The 25,879-nt window shown below is 38.9% G+C and overlaps 1 long non-coding RNA gene and 1 pseudogene across 1 annotated transcript; both read left to right on the top strand.

The window, feature by feature from the left end:
- Nucleotides 1-567: 567 nt before the first annotated feature.
- Nucleotides 568-2,604, top strand: LOC121050352. Its single transcript, XR_005802750.1, has 3 exons — nucleotides 568-750; nucleotides 2,131-2,195; nucleotides 2,338-2,604. It is a non-coding gene; the product is annotated as an uncharacterized LOC121050352 (long non-coding RNA).
- A 16,327-nt stretch (nucleotides 2,605-18,931) lies between these two features.
- Nucleotides 18,932-21,629, top strand: LOC112178101 (annotated as a pseudogene).
- Nucleotides 21,630-25,879: the final 4,250 nt, after the last annotated feature.

The following is a 25,879-nucleotide window of genomic DNA, read 5'->3' as shown; positions in this document are numbered from 1 at the left end:
TTGTTTTGCTTAGTCAAAGTTTTATTTATCTAATTTTATGAAGATTATTTCTCATTTCGGAGATTGAAAGTTCTATTGGGGGGCAATAGACATCTATTGGGGGCCAATAAACTGAAAGTTCTACTGGGGGGCAATAGACGTCTATTGGAGAGAAATAGATGTCTATTGGGGACAATAGAGGTTTTCAGAAAAACCCGGTGGGCGGCGGTCGGTGACCGGTGGCCGGATTCCAGCGATCAGTGACGGGCTCGGCGAAGTCTCCTATGGTTTCTCTCTCTCTTTCATTTTCTCTCTAAGTAAACAAAGGGGTGAGGGGTAAAATGGTATAAAAAAAAAAAATTAATGGTGTATTAGGGAAGACTTCCTTAGAGTGTATTGGATAAGAGAGAATTAAAAAAAACTTAATGGGGTTAGTGGGAAAAAAATCCCTAGAAATAGGATAAATGGACAAAAACTCATAAATAGTAATGGACTGCCTACTCTATGTCTATGTCTAGGTTAATTATATATGTACAGAAATGCCCTTTCGCTCATTGTAACTTCAATTATATTGTATTTGTGGCAGAATGCAATGCAGGCAAATACCCTTGAATCTCCACCCCGCGGCTACTGATCGACAACGATTTATATTTGGGGAAGAAAGTCAGGAAGAACAGGTGCTCGGCTCTGTTTTACTTGTCCACACTGACGGGTCATATCCCTCAAAGGCTCAAATCAAAATGTACTAACAAAGAATTGTGCAGATGGTTGGTAATATTTTCTTACCTAGATCCCCTTTTTTGTTTTATTTATTTATTTTTATGAAATCTTGTTTGTAATTTTGGAAGCAAAAATGTACTTTAGATTGAGGTATGAGTTCCTAAGGTTTATACTTATTCTAGAATCATGCATGCTGATCTGGGTTATGCTAGTAATTGAGGTATATGAGTGTTTATTACTTTGATTATGAATAGAAGTGTGTGAATAAATGAAAGGATAAGCTCCTGGAAATGAAGGTGACAGAGCCCTGAAACTTTGTTAATTTTGATGAATGTAAAGTTAGTTTATTCCCCACCACCAAGCCCGCCCCACCCCCCTCCTCATTTAATAAGAATGATAGGATCATGGGATACAAGCTGAAATTGTTAACTGCTAATAGATTGAAAGACAAGAAAATTAGGATCCTTTGTTAACTGCAAAAGGGAATGGATAATGTGCCTTTTCATTCTTAGAATAGAGGGGACTGAGTTGGGATAAGAAAGGCAGGAATAAGCCTGGGTGTCTGTAGTTCTGGCAAGGCCAGCCTGAAATGGCAGTCGGGCTGAGGACTTCCAATGTCTCTGCTCTTGTGTGTTTGCTTCAAGCAGTGCTTCATGGGAGGGCGGGGTGAGGGACTGAGGGGTGCTTGAGATATTCAATAAGCTTATCTCATCCCACATAATTAGGATATTGGTAGCCTTGAATATAGTGCATCATCGATCCCTCTTCATAGTCCTCGAAATACTGGCAAATAGTAAGGTTTATATACTATATGCACAACTATGTTGGCCAATGTATTTTAAATGTGATCGTGTTGCAGTTTTAGGTATCTATCTAATGCTGAACTTATTGCACAATTCAATGAAAGTGTTGACTGTAGGATATTGTACTACTTATGCTTCCAGAAATTATTTTCACAAGAATAAGGCTGATATGCTTGTCCTTTGTTTTTTTTCTTTTCAATAGATTTATGACTTTGACCAGGATTACTGGGGATATTGGTCTTTCTTAGTTTGCTACGAACTTCTGTGAGAAACTGCCTCCCAATGCCAAGTCACATTAAGCTTTTATCAGTACGGAATCTTCCAACGACTAATGGGGAAACCGGGAATTTACGTACATTTTCTGTCATGCTGTATAATATATGATTATATTCCATAGTAACCATGCCTTTATCACAGTTACACGTCTGGAGTTCTGGAGATTATTTTTCTTGCTTTTTCTTTTGCATAGTTATTGAATCACTATATATATTATATAGCATTCATTTATTCTCTTTTGATCAATGTGACAGTTGAATATGAACAATACCTGCATTGTGTACAAACTGTTAAACAAATCATGTCATGCAAAAAATTCTAGTAGTAATGCTGTATTTTATATTTTTTGCAGGTTGTCATGGCCTCATAACTTCATGCAAGAGCACATTCTGAGACTTCCTCATATCCAGCCTCACAGTAAGTAAATCAAGTGATACCGTGCATCGTTATCTTTTTTATGCTATCTCCTTTTGAGGTTTAATTAAGGTACTGTTTTGAATTCTATTCAGAAATGAGTCTTTTATCTTATTAAGTTGAGGCATTGGGTTATTCTTTGCAGAACTAAAAGATCCTATCTAAAATGAACTAAAAACAAGCCATTCAAACTGCCAGGTTGAACTCCTTGGGAGAAAAGTTATTACCATATAGTCCAAATACACAAAGGAGTTGTGTACAAAGTTTTCCTGTATGTCACATCCTGTGTTTCGGCAGGTTTTTGAATGAAATAAGATGAGTCATATATCAGTTCATTCATTGCATAAGAAAAAGATATATTTCTTTGGGTCATAAATTTAAATGATATTGATGCTTTCAATTCTTTGAAAATATTGCAGGCCAACAAAATGTATGAGTAGAGAGAGCTATTTTCCATCTTAGACTCTTCCTATAATAGACCTTTGAAACAATGCTGTTTGCTTTTGCTCTGGCAGCAGGTAACTTTTGGAGAACTGAGTAACAAACACTCGTAACTTTTGAGAATTTTGATTTTTGGGAACATTGATTTATGGCTCTAGGAAATTCTAGATGTAGGAATTTAAGAAGGATTCTCTTATGTTTCTGTCACGTGCTAGGCAAGATAGTTTCTTAAAATTGATCCACACTGCATTAGGAGGACAATTTGTCCACAGGTACCGAACTACCGATAACGGAGGTAAAGGTTTTAAATATGGAATTGTTCCTAGAGTGCAATCGATCTTTTAGGGGGAATCGACTTGGGTTATATTTGGCTTCATATTATTTGTATAGCTTATGATTTTGAAATTTAGTTAAAAGCTTAAGATCAGTCAGGGCTTCCTAAGAAGCAATCGAGCAGTTTGGCTGAATCACTTAACACATGTAGCAGTTCACAACCTCATATAATATCTATCCTAATTGTTAACTTTTTGTGTGATCTTGAAACTTGTCTAGTGTGCAGCACCTTAAACTAATTTCGCTATTGCCATTGAACTAAAATAACTCAATAAATGGAACTTTGCTCTTTGTTATCAAATACATATCATTGCATCTGGATGCAGTTGTTCAATCTTCAGAAGTGTAGAGTTAAATTCCCTCAACTTCCTTGAAAAGATAGAATCTGAATAAGACCCATTAAACAAAATATGGCTGGTATGCATCTGAAGATGTTCAAAATAAATATTATAAGCATGTAATAAGTCATCCGGATTTTGAAGACTATGCTTTATTAGGAATCTTCATGACTTTTCTTCATGTTTTCCGTGCTATTCTTGTTGGCAGCAGGAGAAGCCAAATTTTGGGACGTGGGTAGTGATAAAGATCTATGGGAATGATGACTCGGGTGAAGAAGAATTTGTCCTTGTTAATCAATAAGATATAGTAGAGGGGATTGCCTGGTTGTTTTGCTTAAACAGACTAAGGAACTCTATCAAGGATATAGTAGAGGAGATTGCCTGGTTGTTTCGCTTAAACAGACTAAGGAACTCTATACTCTGAGCATCACTTACTTCCAAAGCCTTAAGAGTTTTTATCATTATACGACAACTAGTACACAACTTTATTTAAGTATACCCTGAAAATTCCAGGCAGTATTCGACAAGTGGAATGTTGTCTTTGAACTAAAACTTCTTAATTGTCAAGCAGGGAAGGGCGACTGAAAGTCTACGATGTAGCATTAGTTGGTAGTTATCCTCTCCTTTTCCATTTTCATATGATGAAGTTTTTGAATTTATCTATAGCTATTTGACAAGAGAAGCCGATGTTACTGGCACTAAAGCTATGCTCCCGGAAAATGAAACTTCCATTTGGTAATTAATGATGTCTTAGGTAAGTATATTCAGCAGCTAATTGCTTATGTCATCTACATGCATTATCGTACTTTTTGTTTGAGTTCTTATTGTTAAGAGATTATATGCATGTTGTGAAGTTGGCAGCCTATAAAATTGTTATGCCTCTTGAAACTGGTCCTCATTTGTCTCTTTTTGCCTCTTGATTGATTGGCACAAAATAGGTTTTAAATATGTTCTCGTACTACCCATAACTTATTTTCAGTTTTTGTTATTTCTTGTGATCTGTCTAGTTTGTCTGTTTGTGATGCCCCATATTGCTGATATAATAGTTTGACTCCATGCCATGGAACATCAATGATGCTGATTAGGATTGAAATGAAAATTCTGGAAACGAAATAACAACTGTAACTCCCAGGAGCCATTATTTATTTCTGTTTTTGATATTTCTTGTTACTGTTTCTTTCCTCTGTTTCTCATGTCCCAAATTGCTTTAAAAGCTTGTCTTGTGTCTTGGATAATATATTTGAGTCGATGGATATAACAATAATATTGCAACAAGAAATGATGCGCGGTATATGAAACTAGCAGACCCGAGGCTAGAGGCCAGGATCAAGTAAGGAGTGAGGAAGTTGAGAAGCAAGTGTGGGTAGCCTTGTGTTGTGTGCCTGTAGTGCTAATAGTGAGGCCAAGCATGAGCAATGTGGTTGCTATGTTGGAAGGCAGATTACATGTAGGGAAGCCCAGGATTGAGGCAGTTGAATTTTTATAGTTTTATCACTTTATGTAGAAGAAGAAATTCTTTTCTCTAGGGCAGATGAATTTACATACTGTTGATTGTAGTGAAACTGCAAACACTGCTTGAGTCAATTCTTTGTCTTGCAACTTTTGGAGACAGAGCTCTAAGCTCATGTTGGACGCAATTTTTTTCTTTCTTTTTATATATTATTTTTCCCAGTGAATGAGCTGTACGCATATTCAGACGTAAGGTGATGTGTTCATGGACTAAGAAAATAGCAAAGTTCATATTTTCTGAAGTTAGATAGGAGAAATATTATTGTTATATCCATCATCTTAAGCTGTGTACTCCTCCCTTCTTTCAGTGTCTCAGAACCCATCCATACTCACTCCATTTTTGCAAACTTCACAGCCACCTATCTCGAATTCATTGAGAATTCTGGTGCTTTCTTGGCCTCCAGTAATGGCACTTTCAAAGCCTTTATCACTAAAGAAAGTTTGTATAGAGGTTCCTACTTCTCTGTCATACACACACCCTCTAACACTACCATCTGGCAGGGCAACGAAAAAATACCCATTTCACCTTCTGCAAAGGTTTTACTAACCATCCATGGCCTTAGCATCACCAATGACTCAAACAATGTTGTATGGTCCACACCGTTATTGAACTCTCTGGTTACTGCTCTCCAGCTTTTAGAAACCGGAAACCTGGTCTTAGTTGATACTCAAAATGTGACCCTCTGGGAGAGTTTTGAGCACCCTACAGATACAATTGTCATGGGTCAAAGATTGCATGTTGGTAAATCTCTGCTTACACGCAGGGACCATGCCAAGGGTGATTATAGTCTTGCAGTTACCAGTGAGGATCTGGTGCTTCAGTGGAAGGGCCAGACTTATTGGAAATTATCCATGGGCACAAATGCTATCAAGTATGCAAGTGTGCCAGTGTCCTTTATGACAATGAATGGAACTGGTTTGTATGTGCTTGGGAATAATGGCTCAGAAGTAGTGTTTCAATTTCTGTTGGAACTCTCAGATATGAGCTTTGCCAAATTGGACTCTAGTGGGATATTATACATATCGAATATCTTTGAGCGTATTTGGTTTTCCGATATTGATAAGTGCCAATATCCAGAAGCTTGTGGGAAAATGGGATTATGCACAAATCAGACGTGTACATATATGTCCAACTGGTTTCTCCCATGTTGATTCTGAGAAAGACCTTGAGTGTGTGCAACTGAAAGAGTCGACATTGTCTTTGCCTTCTGCTTGTAATGAAAGTGGGGATGGTACCAATATATGGATTCAAGTCCTCAATTGTTTATTTGAAGCTGGATAAAGGTATGGACTATTTTGCAAATCAGTTCACTGAACCTGTGAAACTTGGTGCAAGTTTATCACTATGTCAATCTCTATGCTCTCAAAATTGTACTTGCTTGGGCCACTGTATATTGTATTTTGAAATGTACAGGACTGAGTTCATGCTTCTTTTTTTTTTTTTCTTAATGTCTCAATGTCTTAATGTCTTTGATCGGATAAGTAATTCAAATACTGTATTAGATGTGGAATGTGGATAAAGATTCGACCTTAATTATATACTCCTTTTGTCTTGTAACCGTCATTGAGCACTTGGTCTGAGGAAGAGTCAAACTTTGAATGTGCCATCTTTAACCTCTACAACAGAGAAACAGATCAAGTTCATTTATCAAAATGAATTGTAACAAGCCTATAATTCTGAATTAATGTGGCAGTTTCTTGTGTTGTCTTCAAAGAAATTACGTATGTGAATTTTGAACAAGGGAGTGAATTTCTTATCCTTGCTTCATCATAATTCTTGCTTTTGAAAGTTGAGTCAGGACTCATTTCTTAACCATTAATTTGTTATTGTTTAAAACAGAGAAGAATTTCTTAATCATGCAAAAGATTGTATGAAAGGCTGGTCAAAAACTTTTAATCTGGTGAAAAAGAAGATACATGTGAAAAGTTTCAATGAATACCAATTAAGAAATATTCAAATTACTGAATCATATGGAAACAAGAGCATCTTGTCTTCATATTATAGTGTCATAGGTCACAAAACTTGTTTTTATCCATGTGGCTTGTTTAGGTGTGACACCTAAGCTGTATAAAAAATATGCAGTTTGGGATGATAGCACTTGATGAGAAATGAATGGTATAGTTAACAGTTGGCCTAGTTTGGATATGGGATTTTGAGCATACAATTTCCAATCTTGGCATGCCTATCAGTTCATCATCAACAATGTAGTCACATTTATGCTCAGGAAGTTAGAAGGGAAGACGTGTATGGTGGCCAGAGAGGAGATATGACTACATTGTTAGCCCAGCAAGGAAGGAACTCCGGTTATGAGATTATAAGCTAGTTTTAATTTGGTTATCAATTGGGATGAAAAAGAAAAGGCAAATTAAACAGAAATTTTAGGTTTCTTTCTTGCTTTGGCATTATAAGATTTTTGTTGTGATTCCTTCTAATCTCAACAAGTTTTTACGTTATGTGTCATAACATGAAGGAACTTAAATCAACAGAATTTACATTGGCAACTTGATCTTTGGTGCTTTAGTCTTCAATCTAATAGCAAATTAAGATATTGAGCCAGTGAAGGCTTTTGTCTGTGGAATTGAAGCCTGTTCAAAAATCTTTAATTTATAACAACATTACATTCTTTATAATCATGGGGTTGAATAAATGCTGAAAAAAGGATTAAAGATTTTGAACGGATTGATTATTTTGGATGTCTTTGGCTATCCTAGAATGCATCTATTTACTTTCGATTCATTTTACATTCTTGTCCCATATTAATACAATTATTTCGTTTCTTATTACATGCAGAATTTGCCCATCTCACCAGAATCATTGATCTTTACCAAACATGATCATCTTAAACAACTTGCCCCATCTTCTTTGTTATATATGTATATATTTTTTTATTTGCTTCTCTAATCATCCAAGCTAGTGTTGAAGTTCCTAATTGTATGGAATTGGTGACGAATATGAAATTGAAACTGCTGGTGGAAATAAAATGGAGAGCACTAATCTGGATTACATTAGCTGCAAGATACGATATTGAAGTGGCCTGAAGTAGATGTTTGTTTCAGTTTGGACAGAATTTGAGTATGATACAGACTCTCATGTTTAATACTTCAAAAGCTATAAGAGGAGGAGTCTGCACAGTAAATTAGAGAGATCAACAGTAGACACAAAGCAACGGAAATTAAGTTGATTTCATTAAACAAAAAGTTGATTTACAGTGTATTGTTGTAGTTGCATTGACCAAAGAATCAAAAAATAATCTCTAATACATGGAGGAATACAAAAGAAACTCCTATATTATACAAATTAACATGCGCACTAGCTAGTGTAAAAACTAACAATATATTCATAGTATCAACTACACTTGCAAAATCAGCTTGTAAATATCAGTCATGATTTGAACATTGTCCTGAAAGAGTGGTCTGGCAAGGGCTCTCCTTTCAACCTCTTGAATCATCAGCCTGAATTCTTGTCGGTCACGAATCCACTTTGGTTTGTGCTTATTGCTCCTCTCTGCGTTGATCTCGTACAGCTTTTTCTTGCAGCAAGGATAAGCTCTCTCATTGGTGTTGGTGCATTAGGAGGAGTTTTGGTGGACCTTGTATCATCAGCTACTACCATCATCCTCTTCTTATTCATTTTAATTATCAACCCACTTTTTGATTCAAGTTTCACTGCCGAGGAAGAACAACTTGGAGCATCTAAAGGCGGCAACTTTTTGATGATGAGGGGCTGCTTGCCCTTCCCCTTATTATCGATGGGTTTCACATTTTGGTTTGATGGGTAGACCCTCACAGAAGCCCTACTAATAACTCTGCCCATCACTGCTGCATCGCTTCCACTCCTCTTCATTGTGCCACAGAGCAACTTACAAACAGAGAAGAAATTAGGGTGTCCCAAATGGGTTCTGTCCCTATTCAATTTCACACACAAATTAGGGTTTCCCAAGTCGGAATTGAACAATTCCAGGCGGAAATTGCAGATCACGAAGCAAATCGCAAATTAGGGTTCCCGGGGTCGCCGGAAAGTTGAAGACTTTAGGGCTGAGGAAACAGAGAGACTCTCAGTCCCAGAGAAACTGAACCAAGAATGGGACAGGAATTGAACAATTGGAGATCGCGAAGCAAATGGGCAAATTAGGGTCTCGGGAAAAACAAAGACTTAGAAAAATCTGAGTGCGTCAGAGAGAAATTGGAGATGAATGAGATCGACAGAGCAGAGGAACTAGAGAAATTGAAGGACGACAATTTCTCTTCTCACAGCAATTAGGGTTTCACACAGAGATGGAGTAGAGAGAAATTGAAGAGAGAGAGAGAGAGAGAGAGAGAGAGAGAATTGGAGATGAAGAAAATGTAAATTTACTGGTGAATTGGGTCACTTCACTTCACTACTGGGGATTATATAGCTGTGTGCGCCTGAGGGCGGTGCAGTTCCAACGGTCATACAGATTTTTCTTATTTTTTTAATATTTTGAGAAAAGAAAAAATATCTAAAATTTGAATTTTTGGTGGTCAAAATGTTAGCGCGCTTTTCAGTTTTGCCTTTTTTTTTTTTTTTTTTTAAAGAGAAAAGTAGGCTACAAAGAAAATTTTTTAGGGTAACCACAGTTTAGAAAATCTAAATTAAAGAATTAGATTTGAAAGTTGAGCTATTTTTAATAATTTTTGAAAGTTGGTATTAATAAGAATTATTTAAAAATATAATTTTGAGGCAGCGTAATCTGGAGCGTCAATTTTAGTACATATATGTTGGAAGATCAGTTCGACAAACCCAAACCGACGCTCGCTAACCCGTTTTCCTGCGACGGGAAACCCGATCCTTTCTCAATTTTCCGGTCACCTCCCAAAGTCGAATCAGTCTGATTCGCTTCTTCTAGTCGGCGCGAGGTGGATCCCGGTCGTATCTTCTCCGAAAAGATGTTGAAGGCGGTAGGAGGAAACGCAAAATGTTCTCGGGTTTCCCGATTCCGGCCAGTTCACGGAGTCTCCCCGGTGTCAGAAGCTTCCTCTCGAGCTGTCGCAACCTATCCATGGTGTTGGTTTGTCCAGATGATAAGGCAGGAGAGAGAATTGAAGCAGGGAAGCTTCGGTGCTCTTGGCTGGTTTTCTGAGTTTTCCGACGACTCAGACAGTGAACGGCGACAAGTAAGGTATCAGAATTGATCCTCTCATCGAGCTCTGCCTCTTTGTATGCTTGAATTCGATATTTGATTCCGATTGAAGAAAATGAAAATTGGATATGGTTGTGAGTTCACCGTTCACGGCGGCGAGTTTGACTTTCCGACCACGATATGAAGCTTTGAACATTCTTTAGTTCTCTGGTAACTTAAGTAACTAAAATTGAAGAATTTGGATCCTTTGAAGCTATTGTGTTTGTTGAACAATCACTTGGATGGTTGAGGTCTGAACTATGTGTGAGCAGTTGTGTTTTGGTGGAAAATGCATTTTGATTAAGATATCGGAATTATGATGGTTTGAAAGGAAAATGTCACGCCCTTGATTTTTTACACAAAAAAAAAAAATCAATATATAATCTCATAATTATACATGCGTGATCATTCAGCCATCAATACAAAATACCTGAAAACTTTTTCCCTTTAAACCAAATACATACTGATGCCCTGAACCCTCAAAATCAATATACACTCGCTCTACAGAGTTATATATTACACAAGCTTACGAATTAAATTGTCAACAACAAAATAAAACGTAAATGCTCCTCAGAGCTCACTACAAGCAGAAGTCTTAATAACGGTAAAGTCACAAAATTGGCTTCCTACAGTAAAGTTGCAAGCACGCTACCTCAGCTTCAGCCACGAATACCCTGACCTGCAGGATTAACCGCTACACTGTTTGAATGGTGTACCGGGTTGCCACACAACAAACCCGGTAAGCTTTTGCAAACCCGTATGAGTAACTCAAAACCACACATGCACAACTCGCCCAATGAGGAAACCCATCAACTCGTAAAAAGGGACACATACCCTGTTTTCCCAAACAGCACATTCTTTTCCCAAAAGAAACAAATACAAGTCACTCCGTGACAAAGTCATATTAATTGAAACTTTGACAATTCAATATGCATTTCCCAAAAATCACAATAAAGGTCACACCGTGACCAAATCATATAAATTGAAACTCTGACAATTAAATATGATACACAAGTCTTCCCAGGACATTTAAAAGAAAGAATCCCCGAAACTCCCTTTTAAAACACATTCTCAAATCAACACAAGTCACCCCGTGACAAAATCATAATAATTGAAACTCTGAAAATTAAATATGATACACAAGTCCTCCCAGGACATTTAAAAGAAAGAATCCCCGAAACTCCCTTTTAAAAACACGTACTCATGAGCATCAGATAGCTCCCCGCTACCTCCCATGATGTACCATGGCAACAGACTATAGCTCTAACTGATTGTATCCACTCACCCAGCCAAAGGTGTGGAGTCCCGATATATATGCCTGAGGTCACTCCCAGCAACCCCAAATCCTCGGACCTCCCCGGTTGTCAGATCAAAATATTTCAAAACGGTCACTCAGGACCAAAAGTTACTCAACTCACAAAAAGAGATGTCACCCTCTGACCTCCAATCATCAGACCTCCCCAGTCGTCAAATCAAAACATTAAATTAAATTAAAAAGAGAAATCACCACTTGTGACTCTCAAATCTTCCGACCCCCGATCGTTAGATCAAAGCATTCAAATCACATCAAAGCAACTCACACCAAATCTTGACACTTTTCAAACAATAGAAATTCTCAATTCCTACACAATGTTTCCCAAAAAGTTAAGCCCCAAAACAATATAATGAAACCCATCAATACCTAGTGCTTCAATTCACTCATCAACCCACAAGAATATACATATTCCACGTAAATATATATATATATATATATATATATATATATATATATATATATATATATATATACGGTCATTCACTTAGGAATGCCACTAATACCAACTATAGTTGCAGTTAACTAAATAACTCTCAAAACAATAAGGTCAACCCATTCGTGAATGAACTTCGTGAGATTACTTACCTCGAAACTCCTGCTGCATCTTCAATACAGAACAAAGCAGCCAACCCATAAAACAACCGTCTAAGAATACTTCGTCAAGTACCTAATCACATACGGTTTCAACTTAGTAACGAGTCACATTTGATTTAAGTCCAAAACTCCTGTTTTGAACTAAAATCCCCAAAGTGACGCCAATCGAGGCAAAACCACATCCGAGACCACCCAATGTCTCTAGAATACTTCTACGATCGATATGTCCAAACCACAAGTCGATCAAACGCTCGAATCCTCACGGATCGAAGCATCAAACGGTCTGAAACCGTAAAAATCACAATATATTCATACGATCTCCAAAAATTGCGTATTATATATCAAAACGCTTGTATCGACGAGTAGATGATATATAATACCAGAAACTAACCATTCCATGGCCGAAGACCACCATAACTCCTCCACAGTTGGCGGTGCAACCACCACAACCACTACCGGCCAAAACTCAAAACCACAACAATCAAGCCATCCAGAAATGTTCATCACGAAGAGTAGAGCAACTTTCATACCTGGAGCTAAGTCTGGTTCGGCCTAGATCGTCCTAGATCAAGCTTGTAAGATTGGCCAATCGCTGCCATCTAATCAAGCCCCAGATTTGCTGTGCACCGCTGATCTTCAACCCTTGATCTTCCACTCCACACACAAAATCGTCCCTCAAGGCGGGTATGAGGATGATCAAGAGGAGGAGGAGATTCCAAAACCGCGAAGGATCGGAGGAAATGTCGCCGGAAAAATGAACTTTCGACCGGGTCCTGATCGCGTCGACTGTAGCTGCTCCGATCTCCACTTTTCGGTGAACCACCGTGCAAACCAACACCACAGAGCAAAGCACGAGGCTGGTCTGAGTTGTTTTCGGCTTGTCCAGTCACCGGAGGTGGCCGGAGGTAAGAGAACCTGTCGGGTCGGGTCGGCGGGTTTCCGTCAGGTCTAGGTTGCCTGGAGGAGAGAGAACGGGGAGAAGGAACCTTCCGGAAATGGAAATATGAAATTATGAAATGATTTTCTGAAATTCCTTATTTATACTAAAATGGAAACTTCTTCCAATGGCCATAACTTCTTCATACGAACTCCGATTTTCACGTTCCACATGTCCTCGAACTCCTATTGAAGCGTTCTACGACTTTTGTGAAGGAAGTTTTCAGAGAATCCCAACATATAAAAAGTCAACCTTTGCACTCCCCTAAAACCATACTTTTCAAATAATTAATTCGTCCGAAACACTTCCGCTCTGTCTACGAGCCACAAAACCGTTCGATACCCACAATTTAAATTCTGAAAAATCCTCGAAAAATAAATATGAATTTCTGGGGCATCACAGAAAAACTGAAAGTCAGGGTGTCCTTAGTAAATTTCGAGGACTTGATCGAGTTCTATTTTGATTTTGGAACAACTAATTTGAAGTGATACCCGACTGTCATTGGATTAAGGATTTGATACGAGAAATGAATGCATGTGTACTAGCAATCCCACAAGTAAAATAAATGTCAACTCTCGAAGTTTGAAGATTGGTTTGACTCCGAAAGTCAGAGAAGTGGTTGTCAAATAAGGATCGGTGAACATTGACAAATGATTTAGCTATCAAGACATTGGTGTATCTAGAATTGCCAGTCGCAGTGTTATTATTCTTGAGTAACTTTGTAATAAAAGCTTCATATCTAAGTAGGGTTTTGGGGAACCTTTTCTATAAAATGTTAAAATAAATGGAAATCGGTGAATTGTTTGCCATTGATTGAATTAAATATTGAATGTTATCGCTTTTTATAAAAGCATGTGTTGAGTTATTATATTACGAGCATTGATAGTCAAATTGTCATATGTAATACATGCAGAGGCATTGTGAGTATGCATTTGAAAGTATTGTGGGTGGAAGAAAAAGAGTAATATTGGTATCCAGATGAATCAAAAGAGATTAATCATTTTTGTGCAGTTGAGTTTGGCGTCATGAGTCATTCAAGATCTATGATCAATCCACAAGTGCACAAATCGAGAAAAGTATTCCCCTTCAGCCAAGAGTGTTTATAAAGCTATCTCATCAGGTTTCGGGTTTGAAGATCATGAGCAAGCAAGAAGACTAACAAAAGAGGAAACATTATCACCAAATAAAAATGAGAAATAGAACTAAAGCATATGATCCAAACTTGGCCCTGCAGGATCAAATCCATCAGCATCCAGCCCCAGACCACTGCTTTAGAAGAAACCCTACGCCAATGGGCCTCCAGCAGCCGTGCCCTTCTTCTATAGCAGCCACCCCACTAGTCTTTCCGCTTTGGTCACCAGAGAGACCAGCCAGCCATCCCAGCAATCCATTCCATCATACTGCCACCAAGCCATAAGGACACCGTTGGAAGATCCAATAGTAGCTGAAACATCCGTTGCCCACTGCGCCACCCAGTCGCAAAGCCGGAAGCCCCATAGTCACCAATTGTTGAAGTCGGCCACGCTGCACCAGCAAAGCCCGACCACCAACCTTGATCTCCACCTAAGGAACCTGCCATCTAGCCCCGATCAGCTGGAGCATTGACATCCGCCGCTGCCACACACTGCAGAAGAGTGAAATCCCGATTTGAAGCTCCTTGGCCACAAGCACCACCATTCATAAGGAAGCCCACCCTGCCATCATCACCACCAACATCACTGCCGTATTCACAATCAGGGGAGAGAGAAAGCCTTGCCCCAGCTGCACTTACAGGCCTGATCGGAGATGAAAAGAAACCTCCCATCACTGCCCACTCAAGCCTCTCATATGTGAGTAGAAGAAGAAAAAAAAACGAGAGAAAACATCGCCATACTTTTATTACTTTATGATCTTCTAAAAGTTAAATTTAGTTAGCAAATTTTTAACTTTAAATTGCTCCAACATTGTTAGCTAAACCAAAAAGCAATTGAACGTGGTCATGAGTTTTGAGTTTTGACAACAAGAATTGGATAGTTGAGGTTTGAACTATGTGTGAGCAGTTGTGTTTTGGTGGAAAATGCATTTTGATTGAGATATCGGAAGTATGATGGTTTGAAAGGAAAAACTGAAAGCCAGGGTGGCCTTGGTAAATTTCAAGGACTTGATCGATATCTATTTTGGAACAACTAATTTGAAGTGATACCCGACTGTCATTGTATTAAGCATTTGATACGAGAAATGACTGTGTACTAGCAATCCCACAAGTAAAGTAAAGGTCAACTCTCGAAGTTTGAAGACTGGTTTGACTCCGAATGTCAGAAAAGTGGTTGTCAGATATATTGATGAATGATTTAGCTATTAAGACATTGGTGTATCTAGAATTGCGAGTCGTAGTGTTATTATTCTTGAGTAACTTTGTAATAAAATCTTCATATCTAAGTAGGGTTTCAGGGAACCTTTTCTATAAAATGTTAAAACAAATGGAAATCGATGAATTGTTTGCCATTGATTGAATTAAATATTGAATGTTATCGCTTTTTATAAAAGCATGTGTTGAGTATTACATTACGAGCATTGATAGTCAAATTGTCATATGTAATGCATGGAGAGGCATTGTGAGTATGCATTTGAAAGTATTGTGGGTGGAATGAAATGAGTAATGTTGGTATCCAGATGAATCAAAAGAGATTATTCATTTTGTGTAGTTGAGTTTGGCGTCATGAGTCATTCAGGATCTATGATCTGTCCACAAGTGCACAAATCGGGAAAAGTATTCCCCTTCAACCAAGAGTGTTTATAAATCGATCTCATCGGGTTTCGGGTCTGAAGATCACGAGCAAGCAAGAAGACTAACAAAAGAGGAAACATTATGACCAAATAAAAATGAGAAATAGAACTAAAGCATATGATCCAAACTCGGCCTAGCAGGATCAAATCCATCAGCATCTAGCCCCATCCCACTGCTTTAGAGGAAACCTTACGACAATGGGCCACCAACAGCCGTGCCCTTTTTCTATAGCAGCCACCACGCTAGTCTTTCCGCTTTGGTCACCAGAGAGACTAGCCAGCCATTCCAACAATCCATTCCATCATACTGCCACCAAACCATAAGGACACCGTTGGAAGATCCAACTGTAGCCGAAACATCCGTAGCCCACCGTGCCACCCAGTCGGCATTCGCAAACCCAGAAGCCCTATAGTCACCAATCATTGAAGCCGGCCATGCGGTACCAGCAAAGCTCGACCACCAACCTTGATCTCCACCTATGGAACCTGCCATCCAGCCCCGATCACCAAGAGCATTGACAATTTGACATTCACCGCTGCCACGCACTGTAGAAGGGTGAAATCCCGATCTGAAGCACCTCGGCCACAAGCACCACCATTCATAGGGAAGCCCACCCTGCCATCATCACCGCCGTATTCACGATCACATGAGAGAGAAAGCCTCGCCCCAGCTGCACTTACAGGCATGATTGGAGATGAAAAGAAACCTCCCATTGCCGCCCACTCAAGCCTCTCATATGAGAGTAGAAGAAAAAAAAAATGAGAGAAGCCTCGCCATTATTCTTCTAAAAGTTAAATTTAGTTAGCAAATTTTTAACTTTAATTTGCTCCAACAGTGGGGTGAGACGGACGAGGTTTGAGGGATGGATGGTGATGTAGGGATCGATCCGCCTTAGATCGGAGCGTGGATGGCAAGTTGGGTGGTCGTATGTAGGTAAGGAATGGTTGCCGGCAAGATCGGGATTGGTTGTGAGCAGATTGTATTAGATCTTTATGCTCTGATTTGGTTTGTTTGCTGCCTTCCTGAGGGGGGATGGTCTAGAGGGGCTGCGTTGCTTGTTGGCGCAACAGGAAAGATGGAGGGTAGGAGAGATGGCCGAAAATCAGAGTAGGGGTGACATAGCTGCAGTTAGGCCAGGTTGTGACAGTGACAATTGTCTCTTTGGCCGTCTAGTGGGTCGTTCCTATTCTGGAGTTGGGTCAGCAGCGATGGTGAAAAAGTCTGGCTGTGGCATAGACAATCATCCTTGGCTTTCTAGAGGGTAGTTCCTGTTTGGTTTCGGGCTAGAGGAGAGGTGATTTGGAGCAGTAGTGGATTGACGGTGTTGACATTAGGGTGGTGACGGTGTTGGATTTACTATAGTCCCAGGTCTGACGGTCCAGGAATTCACTTTGGTCGGGTTCGAAGTCACAACGAGTGTAGGCTTGGTCGATCAAAGACAGGTCAGGTGGACTCTGGGTGGCGAGTTAGTGTTGACCAAGTTTAGTGTCAAGGATTCACTGTTCCTGCCCATGTTGTCTTTGCCATATAGTAGTAGTGCAAGTTTTCTTTTAGTCTTTTTTAAGTCTGTAGTCGCCTTTTTGTGAAACACGATGGCACCAAAATTGCTCACCGTTTGGCGAAATTCTTTGTTTGGAGTCGAGGCCTGTTGGCTCTTCAGTCAGTCATTATAGAGTTCCAGTGTGAAGTCTAGTGGCCATTTCTGTGTAAGAGATGTTCCCCAAAACTCGTTGTAACAAGTTCATTATTAATGAAGTTCTTCCTTGATAATATATATATATATATATATATATATATATATATATATATTGCTCCAACAGTGTTAGCTAAACCAAAAAGCAATTGAAACGTGAGAGTGTTGAACTTTTTATTATTTTCTCTCTTTCTCTCTAGCTAAATTTAGCTAGAGATTTTAGCATAAATCAAATTTGACTTTCATATAATTATTCTGTTGAAGTGGTAAATTATCTCAAAATTAATCAAATTTTTAACTTTTTGTTAAAATATCTAGTCTATTAGAGATTAGGTGGAGTTAATGGCTATCAAAGAAGGGGTGGAGTTTTATTATTATTATTTTTTTTAGGGTATTTCTAGTTGGACCTCTAAATTTGATATTTGGACATCTCCTACTTTTAGACCTCATATTCACTTTTTTGAATACATAGAAAGCTAAGTACACCTCATTAATTTATCAAAACACCCTTGAACAATTAAATTGTATCTTTAACAATTTTTTATTGTTTATTTTATTTTATATATTTTTTATCTCTAACGATTCAACCATGAATAATTTTGTAAGGGAATTAACTACATTTTGGTGTACTTTTATCCAATGGCAGAATCAAAAATTAATTCTTGGAATGGCCGAACTAGCAGACAATTATGAAGATTTTTTTGTTAATCCAAATCATAATTTTTTTTTTTTTGTTTTGCAATATGAATGTTCTCAAACAAATAATATATAGTGACTAAATCTAATTAAAAAGAGCTGACCCATTAGATCTTAATTAATAACAACTATAACAAAATATTCAATGAATATTTTAGTTAGGAAATCGAATGGCCCAGATTCATATTAACTACAATATGAATCTGAGCCGTTCGATTTCTTACTGTTGGAAGACCACCGGCCGTTCTGCCCAAGCGGGCCCCATGTGTTGGCCACTCCATCAGCGCGTGTCTCGCTCGTTCACTTGCTTCTTCCCGTTATTGTGTCTTCTTGCGTGATTGTCTTCTGTTTCTACCTCTGGCGCGTCAACCTCTTCAGCTACAATTGCAGCACATGCAGTTAGGGCCCACGATTTTTACAGCCAAAGAGATTTGGCTTTCGTTCTACAAACTTATGTAATTTTGACTTGGGTTTTGGCTCAAGAGTCAAAATAGCTAAATATTGAGCATGGTTGGAGATCCCTCTACCAAAAAGCCAAAGTCAAAATGACCTATAGCTCAATGGTTGGAGATGCTCTAACCATTGTCATTAGTTAAATGAAAACTTCATTTTTGAAAAGAAATTATTTCAAATTAATTGAAGTTTTCCTGTTTCTCTAAAATATATATATATATATATATATATATATATATATATATATATATATAAACAAAAACAAAGTGACAAAGTAACAAACATACTAGCATGGTAAATAGGCAACTGACAATGGGTTGATTGAACTAAAACAAAAAACAAAAACAAAGTGACAAAGTAACAAACATACTAGCATGGTAAATAGGAAACTGACAATGGGTTGATTGAACTGAAAAGTTGACCAGCTCTTTTCTCGTCAAATCAAATCAAATTAATTGGACACTACCTTTGCTTGACTGAGACACTCAAGCCAGAGAGATATTAAATACGATGGATCAAACTCTTTACCCTTTCAAAGGTATATCGCTACAGCTTTTGTTCCATAACCACACTGGTAAAGACTTGGAAGAACCGAAGAAGCACGCAAGCCTTCTGATCCCCAACCATGACTTCGTATCTTTGCCGGGAATTTGACCACCGGAAATTCGGTTCCTGCCCACATTTCGTTCCACTACTCCCCACTCCTTGAGTATTATTCTAGATGACACTTCTAGAGACATTAAACTGGGAAGCAGCTCGATCTGTTCTTTGCCATAGAGACTTGACAAGCAGAGAATATGGGTCTTGTTTTCTTGTCCTTTTAGTTTTAATGGTTTCTCGGTTCTTGGTTTCTGTACTTGTTTTTGACTGAGGAAGGTACGAAGTACTTCTCAGCAATCTAGTTCAGTTGACTTTGACTGCTGAAGATATCAAAAACGGCAGATTCATGTTGTCTGCAACTCTGCATTTCGTCTCTGGCTTATTTTTCTGTTCTTTTTTCGTGGGTTTTTCTTGAACGTCATCAGGGAAGTTTGTGTCTTTTTTTTTCTCTCTCTCTCTCTGTGAAGCTTGATTAGTGAATAAGATAAGAGCCCTCACGTGATCGTTGAGGCGTAGTACAATAGTAATATGTAAGGGCCCGTTTGCATATAGGGATTTGGGAGTGTGGATTTGGATTTGGAACCCCCAATTCCAAATCTGTCTGTTTGGCTTTCTATTTTGTGGTGAATTTGGATTTCAAATCAACTCATTAAAATCCACACCATAATTTCGTTAAGAACCTGCAGCGAAATGAACCCTTTTTACCCGCCCTTATTAGAAATTTAACCCTGACCTTATCAGATTTATAAAGACATATTCACGTTTAGTGTATTTGTTGCAGTTAAATTTGCTATGTTTGAGAATTTGAGATATGTTCATCTCTTGCCCGCCCCTGAAAAAAAAAATTTAGAAAATGTTTCTATATAAACTGATACTGAACGCATTTCTGATGTGCAGGGGATTCCGGAGGACTTTGTGTCTAAATATGGAAAAGATCTATCAAGTTCAGTAACTTTTAGGCTTCCATGTGGTTCAGAATGGGAAGTAGAATTGACAAGGTACAATGGTGAGGTTAGGTTTGAGAAGGGTTGGCCAGACTTCTCGAAGTTTTACTCTCCTGGCTACAATGACCTGCTGGTTTTCGGATATGAAGGGAAGTCTAGATTTCAGGTTTCCATATTTGATAAAAGCACAATTTGAGTTTCATCATATACAGCTCTAGTAGCCAGGAAGATCAAATAGGGTACATAAAGGTGGTAGGGCCTTGGTCAGGGCAGAAGAACAGTATTCCAGTGTTAGATTTGGTAATGATAATGACTATGCTGTTAATCATCATAGCGGTCATGAGACTCATATGGTGGAGAAAGAAAAAGCATACTAGAGCAAGTGTAGATGTATGGAATTCATCTTCATCATCAGAGCTTGAGATATCCTCTATCCCGGGTTTGCCCATTAGATTTAATTATGAAGAGCTTGTCACCGCAACTGAAAGTTTTAAGACCCAAAATTGGCAGTGGTGGCTTTAGTACTGTATATAAAGGTACTATACCAGACAACAATGCTGTGGCTGTGTAATAGATTACAAGTTTGGGAGTCCGAGGGAAGGAGTTTTTTACGGAGACTGCAACAATGGGAAGCATCTACCACATCAATCTGGTTAGCTTGAGCGGTTTCTGCATCCAAGGAAGCCAGTGTTTTCTGGCTTATGAGTATATGAATAGAGGTTCATTGGAGAAGATTCTCTTTGGCAACGGCCCTGTTTTGGATTGGGAAAAAAGATATGGGATAGCGCTATGAATGGCAAGGGGGCTTGCTTACTTGCACAGTGGATGCAATCCCAAGATAGTCCACTGTGACATCAAACCGGAAAACATACTTCTGCATGATGATTTACAAGTGAAGATATCAGACTTTGTTCCAAGTTTGTAAGTAACGAAAAATCCAAACTGTTGACGACACTTAGAGGAACTCGGCGATATCTTGCTCCGGAATGGCTTACTAGCTATGGCATCAGTGAAAAAATTGATGTATACAGTTTTGGGATGGTGTTGCTAGAATTGGTGAGGGGAAGAAGAAATTGCTTGTTTCAAAGTAGTGGCACAGGAAATGATGACACTGATGGAAATGAAAAATGTTTCAATTCAATCAGTTCGGAAGAAAGAATGGTGTACTTCCCACAACTTGCACTCCAAATGCATAAGAAAATGAGGTATATGGAACTAGCTGACCCAAGGTTAGAGGGTCGTGTGAGGAGTGAGGAGGTTGAGAAGCTAGTGAGGGTAGCCTTGTGTTGTGTGCATGTAGGGCCAACACTGAGGCCAAGTATGGCTAATGTGGTAGCCATGTTGGAAGGCAGATTACCTATAGCTGAGCCTAGGATTGAAGCATTAGAATTTTTGCGGTCCTATGGTGGAAATGTCTCAGAGGCATCCAGCAAGCTAACAAAAGTGGGATGTGCAGAATAAGTATACTTGTTCCTTTGCCAGAAGCATATGCCTACCACTGATTATTGTGAAAATTCTAAGTTTTTACAAACATGTCTGCTCAGAGCTAAGTTGCTCCATTATCTCTTGTATTGCTTTTTTCAGTGAATAAGATGTAAATGGTACTGGTTCTCTGTAGGGGTTTCAGTGGTTATTTACATAATATTTCCAGGTTCAAGATGCTAATAAATGCTTCTGCTCCGTTCATTCTTTTCTGTCTACATCGATGTCTCTTGCAAAACACATACTCCACATTTGTCTACATATTTGTTCAGAATCTGGTTCAGTCGAAATCTGGACAAAGTCATAGGTGATAGCCAAGGCATCAAAGATGAGCTAGGGTTTGTGAAATGAACAAGTAAACAGAGAGAGAGACCTTTTGAGAGAGAAGAACTCACACTACTCTTTCTATTTCACAAAACCTTCATTATCCAATAAGAAAGAGAATACAGCTATTTATATAAGAAGCTTCGAGCACTCTACTTGTAACAAAACTAATTAGCCCTAATCAACTAATTAGTAACTAATTAACTACTTAATTGTTGACACGTGTTCAACAGCCTCTCGAAACTTCCAGAGTTTCTTAATCAGCTAACACCCCTCCTCAAGCTCAGCTAGGGTTACTAGCCTGAGGTTGACACAATGTGTCCGAAAGATAGGAGAAGGCAACCCTTTTGTCAAAATATCAGCAGTCTGCTCTGTAGTGGGAACATATTCCAGGCACAGATCATTGTGTTGCACACGTTCTCGAACAAAATGGAAGTCATTATCCAAATGTTTAATCTTGGAATGAAAGACTGGATTAGATGCCAAGGCCAAAGCTGAGAGGTTGTCACATTTGAGCAAAGGAGCATGAGGAATCTTGATCTTCAAGTCACATAGCAAGTGTCTGATCCAGCTGATCTCAGCAGCAGTGTTGGCAAGACTCCTGTATTCAGATTCTGTTGAGCTTCGTGATACAGAACCTTGCTTCTTGGACTGCCATGATACAGGACACAATCCAATATACACAACAAATCTAGTGGTAGAACGCTTCTGTATAACTTCTCCAGCCCAATCAGCATCACAGAAGGCCTTAACATTTACAGTATCAGTCAAGGCACCATTAGAACTATAGAACAGTCCTTTATGTAATGTTCCTTGTAAGTACCGTAAGATTCGTTTGACTGCAGCATAATGAACATCTGTAGGATTCGTCATAAATTGACAAACAGTGTTAACAGCATATGCAATATCTGGTGGTGTAAATGTTAGATACTGTAAAGCACCTACAATACTTCTGTACATAGTGGGATCCTTGAGAGGAGTACCTTGATCCTTTGTCATTTGATAGTGAGGAAGACATGGGGAGCTGCAGGATTTAATAGTATCCATACCTGTCTTGGCAAGGAGGTCCTTGGCATACTTAGCCTGACTCAGAAATATACCACATTGAACTTTGGCTACTTCTAATCCAAGAAAGTATGTCAAAGTACCTAGATCCTTCATGTCAAACACCATACTGAGATCAGAGATAACCTCATGAATGCCTTTTGAATCTGAACCTGTAATTACTATATCATCAACATACAATAGCAAAGCAATCATTCCTTCTGCAGTATGCCTAATAAAGAGGCTTGGATCAGAATGAGAGAAAGTAAATCCTAGGCTTGGCAGGAAACTAGTAAACTTCTCATTCCATGCTCTTGGAGCTTACTTTAGGCCATAGAGAGATTTTCTTAGTAAGCACACATACTCAGGATGCTCATGATCAATGAAGCCTTGTGGTTGAGCCATATAGACTTCTTCCTTCAAGTCTCCATGCAAAAAGGCATTTTTAACATCTAATTGTCTTAACTCCCAGTTGTTCATGGCAGTAAGAGCTAAAATGACTCTCACTGTGCTATGTCTTACAACAGGACTGAAAGTCTCATCATAATCTAGACCTTTAGCTTGACTGAAACCTTGAGCTACTAACCTGGCTTTGTGTCTTGAAATAGAACCATCAGGGTTTTTCTTGATCTTGTATATCCATTTGCTTCCCACAATATTTCTGTCCTTGGGACATGGAACAAGAGACCAAGTGCCTTGCTTCTTGAGAGCATCAATTTCTTCCATCATTGCCTGATCCCATTCAGATCTACCAGTAGCTGTCCTGAATGACTTTGGTTCAACAATATCACTAATATCTGATACAGCAGTAAAACCACTAAAAAAGGGATACTCATCATACAATTTTTGTTGTGCAATGGCAGAGAAACAGTAAAAATCTTCAAAAGTTTTCTGCTTAACAATGCCATTTTTGGCTCTAGTCATCATAGAATGCTCATTATAATTCTGATTCACAATGAACTCTAATTCCTGAGGAAGATTCTCACCATTAATATTTCCACCAAATTGTAAAGCATTAGCCTCATTTGTATTCAAACCATCAACTGGAACAACTGGAACAATTGCAGGATTTTCATTAGCATGTTGGTCAACCCTTTCAGTACCTACTACACTTTCAGTACCACTTCCCATTTCAGTAACAGCATCAACAACATTACCAGCCTCATTCTGTTGTTCATCAGTGCCTACTTCATTAGCACCACCATTTTGATCATCACTAGCCTCTACTTCTATGTCGTTCATATCACCACTGTTGACATTAGCACTACCAACATTGCCCCCCTCCTCACTGAGTGGAACAGGAGAACCAAGAACAGGCATGCTCTGAGAAAGAGTAGGACGAGGTGTAGATGAGGGAAAGAAGGTGACAGGATCAATAGTGGATGGCACAAACTGAGAAGAAGACTGGAATGGAAAGCAAGACTCATCATGGATAACATGTCGAGACAGCCACAGTTTATTGTGCAGAAGACTATAACAGAAAACACCCTTATAGCCTAAGGCATAGCCTAAGAAGACACATGTGGTAGTTCGGGGATCCAACTTGTCATGAGAATAGGGTCTGAGATATGGAAAACAAGAGGAGCCAAACACCTTGAGCTGAGAGATATCTGGGATCTTATGAAACAAGAGCTCATAGGGAGAAATCATGTTGAGAGACTTGCAAGGCATTCGATTAATAAGATAACTGGAATGAGCCACACTATGAAACCAAAAATGTTTGGGCAGACATGCACTAGACATCAAGGAAATGGCTGTTTCTACAATGTGTCTATTCTTCCTCTCAGCAACCCCATTTTGCTGAGGGGTGTAGGGACAAGTGATGTGGTGTAAAATTCCCTTTGAGGCTAGGAAATTTTGAAAAGCTTTGCTATTAAACTCACCACCCCCATCAGTTTGAAAGACTTTAATTGTGGCTTCAAACTGAGTATGCACAAAAGCACAGAATTTCACAAATTGAGTAAGAACATCAGATTGATTGATAAGTGGAAAAAGCCACACAAATTTGGTACAATCATCAATGAAAGTGACATAGTATCTATAGCCCTCTATGGAGAGGCAAGGAGCAGGTCCCCACACATCAGAATGTATCTTATGAAAAGGAAGAAGACTCTTGGAAACTGAGGCAGGAAAAGGTAATCTATGCATCTTGCCTTCTAAGCAGTAGGTACAGACATGACTAGAAGTTGAACTAGGCAACTTTATTTGAGAACAAGCTAACATTTTTGACATTACAGGTTGAGTAGGGTGACCTAACCGTTGATGCCAAACTGGATAGGGAATAGAGGAGCTCACAAAGGCAGTATGAGACAACTCATTTCTTGAAGCAACAGATGGTGTCTTGAAGAGGAAAAGACCTTCCTCACTACTCTTTCCTTGGTAGAGAACAGTTTTGGATGCCTTGTCCTGCACAGCAATATCAGTTTCATCAAGAGTGATAAAGCAACTGTTATCTCGACACAGTTTTGTAAAGGACAGCAGATTCATGGCTAGATTAGGAACATGTAACACTTGATTAAGTTTCAAGATATGATCATCAGGTTTAATATAGCTGGAACCAGTATGTGCTATATGCAAACCTGTACCATTACCAATGGTGATTTTGTTGTTAGATGTATATGGCTGAGCAATTGTGAGATTTCGAAGATCAGAAGTCATATGATGTGTAGCACCAGAGTCTCCTATCCACACATCATTGTTGACATGAGCAGTAGATGAAGCAGATGCACCAGACTGGTTCATAGAGTATCCAGAAGAAGATGTTGATGCACCACTGCTTGGATGAAAGCCACCAGGGAAACTTGAGTTTGATGCTCCATTAGGTACAAGGTATTCACCCTGATAGCCACCCTGAGGTTGTGGAAAACCACAATTGTAGCCTCCAGAAGACTGAGCAGTTAGAGCAGTAAGAGATGCCGGTGGCTCAGACCCTTGATAGGCAAAATTAGCTCTATGAGTACAGTTTAAAGCAACATGTCCCTTTAATCCACAGATTTGACAAGTGGGAATGGACAAGGATGGATGACCAGCAGGTACATCTGTTCTGTAGAAATAGTTGGCAGCAGTATGGCCTTTC

This window comes from Rosa chinensis, chromosome 7, assembly GCF_002994745.2.
Source record: "Rosa chinensis cultivar Old Blush chromosome 7, RchiOBHm-V2, whole genome shotgun sequence".
Taxonomy (NCBI): domain Eukaryota; kingdom Viridiplantae; phylum Streptophyta; class Magnoliopsida; order Rosales; family Rosaceae; genus Rosa; species Rosa chinensis.
Note: the sequence above shows the minus strand (reverse complement) of the source record. Positions and strands in the feature narration are given on the sequence as shown.